This window comes from Entelurus aequoreus, linkage group LG09 (genome assembly GCF_033978785.1).
Source record: "Entelurus aequoreus isolate RoL-2023_Sb linkage group LG09, RoL_Eaeq_v1.1, whole genome shotgun sequence".
NCBI lineage: Eukaryota > Metazoa > Chordata > Actinopteri > Syngnathiformes > Syngnathidae > Entelurus > Entelurus aequoreus.
In genome coordinates, this window is record NC_084739.1 from 48110182 (window position 1) to 48115156 (window position 4975).

Below are 4975 nucleotides of genomic sequence, written 5' to 3' on the forward strand. Positions count from 1 at the left end.
CTATGTCAAGGTAACGCGCGGAGTTCCCCAGGGTTCGGTTCTTGGCCCTGCACTCTTTAGTATTTACATGCTGCCGCTGGGTGACATCATACGCAAGTACGGTGTTAGCTTTCACTGTTATGCTGATAACACTCAACTCTACATGCCCCTAAAGCTGACCAACACGCCGGATTGTAGTCAGCTGGAGGCGTGTCTTAATGAAATTAAACAATGGATGTCCGCTAACTTTTTGCAACTCAACGCTAAGAAAACGGAAATGCTGATTATCGGTCCTGCTAGACACCAACATCTATTTAATAATACCACCTTAACATTTGACAACCAAACAATTACACAAGGAGACTCGGTAAAGAATCTGGGTATTATCTTCGACCCAACTCTCTCGTTTGAGTCACACATTAAGAGTGTTACTAAAACGGCCTTCTTTCATCTCCGTAATATCGCTAAAATTTGTTCCATCTTGTCCACTAGCGACGCTGAGATAATTATTCATGCGTTCGTTACGTCTCGTCTCGATTACTGTAACATATTATTTTCGGGTCTCCCTATGTGTAGCATTAAAAGATTACAGTTGGTACAAAATGCGGCTGCAAGGCTTTTGACAAAAACAAAGTTTGATCATATTACGCCTATACTGGCTCACCTGCACTGGCTTCCTGTGCACTTAACATGCGACTTTAAGGTTTTACTACTTACGTATAAAAGACTACACGGTTTAGCTCCTGCCTATCTTGCCGATTGTATTGTACCATATGTCCCGACAAGAAATCTGCGTTCAAAGAACTCCGGCTTATTAGTGATTCCCATAGCCAAAAAAAAGTCTGCGGGCTATAGAGCGTTTTCTATTCGGGCTCCAGTACTCTGGAATGCCCAGTTAGAGATGCTACCTCAGTAGAAGCATTTAAGTCCCATCTTAAAACTCATTTGTATAATCTAGCCTTTAAATAGACCCCCCCTTTTTTAGACCAGTTGATCTGCTGTTTCTTTTCTTCTCTCCTCTTCTCCCCTGTCCCTTGCGAGGGGGAGTTGCATAGGTCCGGTGGCCATGGATGAAGTGCTGGCTGTCCAGAGTCGGGACCCCGGGTGGACCACTAGCCTGTGCATCGGTTGGGGACATCTCTGCGCTGCTGACCCGTCTCCGCTCGGGATGGTTTCCTGTTGGCCCCGCTGTGGACTGGACTCCCGCTGATGTGTTGGATCCACTGTGGACTGGACTTTCACAATGTTATGTCAGACCCACTCGACATCCGTTGCTTTCGGTCTCCCCTAGAGAGGGGGGGTTACCCACATATGCGGTCCTCTCCAAGGTTTCTCATAGTCATTCACCGACGTCCCACTGGGGTGAGTTTTTCCTTGCCCGTATGTGGGCTCTGTACCGAGGATGTCGTTGTGGCTTGTACAGCCCTTTGAGACACTTGTGATTTAGGGCTATATAAATAAACATTTGATTGATTGATTGATTGGTAGCAGAAAGAAATAACCCCTTTTGTGTGAGTGGGTGTGGATGAGTGTGCATGGGGGAGGTTGTTTGGGTTGATGCACTGATTGAAAGTGTATCTTGTGTTTTTTCTATGTAGATTTAATTAAATTTAAAAAAAAAAAATATATATATATATATATATATATATATATATATATATATATATATATTTTTTTTTTTTTTTTTTATAGAACAGGCCCGCGGGCGACTCATCTGGTCCTTACGGGCGACCTGGTACCCGCGGGCACCGCGTTGGTGACCCCTGGTTTAGAGATTAGGTAAGCTCGGCTTTTGGTAGCCTGTTAAGTTTCTTCCCTTTTTGACCCTTTCCCTTGTTTATAATAAATATTTGTTGTCAAACTCCTGCATCTGTGTCCAGAGTCCTGTTCCGGTCTTGACAGTATTGGAGTGTTGAAATGACAAAACGAAAACCTGGAAAACGATGGAGAAGAACTGGTAAAGAAGTCGACTCAAATAAACGATCAATGACTGCACAATTGGTGAGTAGACTGGCATAGTGGTGGGGCATTAAACTGGCAGCAGATATAATATGTGATACTTTATTTTTCTTCCTGCAGTCATTCCGTCCTGCAGCCACCATGTGAATGTGGAGACTGATGAGCAATGTCTAAGTAAGTTATATGTATATGCATGTTCTTTGTTTATGTGAATAAGTTCTGATTGAGATTTACAGACCAGATAGATGGATAAAAAGCTGTCCACAGTTTGTCAGGAACAAGCATTACCCTGATTACAGTAGCATTACGTATGAAGAATGAAACTTGGAATATGAGTTATCTCAGCATGTGTAATTAATCTTCTTTGAACCTTTCATCTTCAAGTTAAGGCTGGTAAGTAACATTAGGTCATGATTAGGGATGTAACGATATCAAAATTTCACGGTATGATATCGTCAGTGTTAAAGCCATGGTAAGATATTGTTACAAAAATGTCAAAGTGTGTTAAATGAAGTGGCAGGAATGTTTAGGATAAACACACTTACAGTATACTGTAATTGAACACAAACATAATGTTCATATGTTGTAGTCCTATTTATTATTATAAACAGGTATTTTAAGTGCAAAGGAATGGTGCAGAATCATCCAGAATTTCAAGTAACACACAAAGACAAACCAAAACTTTCAAATAAGTGTCTTTAAACTGACATAAACAGTAAACATCCAGTGTAACAAATGTAAAACAACAATGTTTATTCTGCCAAGAAACTATATTGTGTGTCTGGTAAGGTTTTTTTTAATACAACTTGGTATGAGAGTGGGTATGATTACTTTTTGAGCACATTCAACAATACTGCGATGATAATGCAAACAGTGATCATTTTGGTCACAGTAACGGTGATATGACATTTTGATATTGTTACATCACTGCTGTTTAGTGTCTTTAAACTTTTAACTTCCTAAGAAACTGTCCTTTGAAGTGGACATTTTTATATTAGTTTATAAAATACTGATTCTTAGGAGTTAACTAATAATTTGACTTTTAATCATGTAAATACTTCACAAATGAATATTTTCCCTTCTGGCGTCTTGGTTTCACATCAACGATATTTTCCAGGTTCTAACATATAACTCATTCTAATATATTACTCATATTCCCTAACTTATTGTAGACATTGTGGTGTGTAGTGTGGGCAAATTTCTTATTTTGTGCATGTCCGCGTTCCTACCAGGCGCATTTCCTCTGGTGAGCTGCAACGGCTCTGGGTCGACTTGGAAATGGTCGGGATGAATGTGGCATGCTTTACCTTGCAGTATGCAGACTTTATTTTAGTTTAATCTAACATGGCAGTTATAGGCACAAATATTTCACAGCAACAATTCCTCCGATCTACGAAGCACAAACGTTCCCGTCACTCCTGCACACTTCCTCTTTTTCGCCCCTATATAATGTCCCCTGTTTGAACTTTGTTGTCCCACACTGGTTATCATGGGAGATCGAGTTTACTTCTCAGATCAGCCTACTTAATATTGTCAGAAAAAAACACACTGACGGGAGTTCTCGTTTTATAGCGTCACACATCACTGCATTATTGTGAGAATTTTGAAACCAAAATAACGCAATATTTACAATAATTTGCATCCCTCGTCAAGATCCTTTCTCATAGGTTTGGTTTGCTGCTGTGTATGTACTAATCATTGGCATTGTTTATCACCGAAGATCCACACTTCCTTTTTATAGTGCGTGTTGTATTGTGATGAGTTACATTTAATACTGTGGATTATGTGTTACCACATACACAGAAGATATGAAAACGTGAACTACAATGCGATCAAGATGTGGGAAAAAAGTAAATGCATTCCATTAGCTGGATTTGTATAATGTGTTCAATTTATGTCAACTTATTTCTTGTTTTGCAAGTTTTCTTCTTTTCTTTTAATTATTTTAATCTTTAGAGTTTTTTGGTTCCTCTTCTTTGTGTCAGGAGGTAGCAGCAGGGGAACACTGCAGGAGGCAGTGCCTCCTGAAAGAGCCAAAAACACTGCTCTTCAAATGGAACACATCCAACCTCCAGGTGTCCATGCAGGATGTACCACTCTAGAACATCAAGCCTCTCCCTACCTGCCAGGTACACCCACCGTCTTCTGTGTCTGACTAATGTTTTGTTGTGAATTTTGTCACAAAGCATATTACAGCCCTTTGAGACACTTGTGATTTAGGGCTATATAAATAAACATTGATTGATTGATTGATCCTGCTAAAATATGACAAACTTTTGAGTGTAAGAATGTGAGCGATATGCTGAGATGTTGTACGTTTTGCCTTGTGACAAAATGTTATAAAAAACCTTTAATGATTTTTATTCTATTTTAATTTCAGCACATGGAAATATTTCTACTATTGACTCTATCAAAGACAATGGAAAACCATTTTCCAGATCAGCCCTCATAGATCCTCCTGATGGCCTAACAACTGAACTACATGTTGATGCTGAGTATGAGCCATCTCAATCATTTGAGGAATCTCTCCCTGATAGGGGAGAGATTGGATGTACAATGACAGACATATGTTTAATGAAGGATTTGAAGATAGTTTGAGTGAGGAGTGTGCAGAAGAGTCAAATATCAAGGACACAACAGACAAACCAATATATGACAATGCATCAGTAACCGTGGCAGAGTGCCTTCTGATCATCATGGGTTATGTAAACTGTCATAAAGTGACTGATAAGGCCCTAAGCGATTTGCTGAAAATGTTCAAGTTGCTTTGTCTCGATAGTCTGAATGCAGACTGCTTAAACAGTGTGCAGAAGTTCAAAAACTTTTTTTTTATCCCGCTCTGCATCATCGCCTATTTTATTACATAAATACTGCAGTAATTGTTTTGGGCCATTAGAAAGTAAACAAATAAAATGCCTGTCTTGTGGGACCAGTGTGTCAGAAGAAAGATCCTCATCCTTTATAGAGGTTCCAATTAAGGCTCAAATAAGGTCATTGTTCCTCAAGCCAGGTTTTCAGGAGAAGCTTAACTTTAGAT

The 4975-nt window shown here is 39.5% G+C and overlaps 1 long non-coding RNA gene across 1 annotated transcript; it reads left to right on the forward strand.

Moving 5' to 3' along the window:
- The first annotated feature begins 1675 nt into the window (after positions 1-1675).
- Positions 1676-4434, forward strand: LOC133656874 (uncharacterized). The gene is made up of 5 exons (XR_009827185.1): positions 1676-1758; positions 1860-1980; positions 2059-2112; positions 3924-4067; positions 4319-4434. It is a non-coding gene; the product is annotated as an uncharacterized LOC133656874 (long non-coding RNA).
- Positions 4435-4975: the final 541 nt, after the last annotated feature.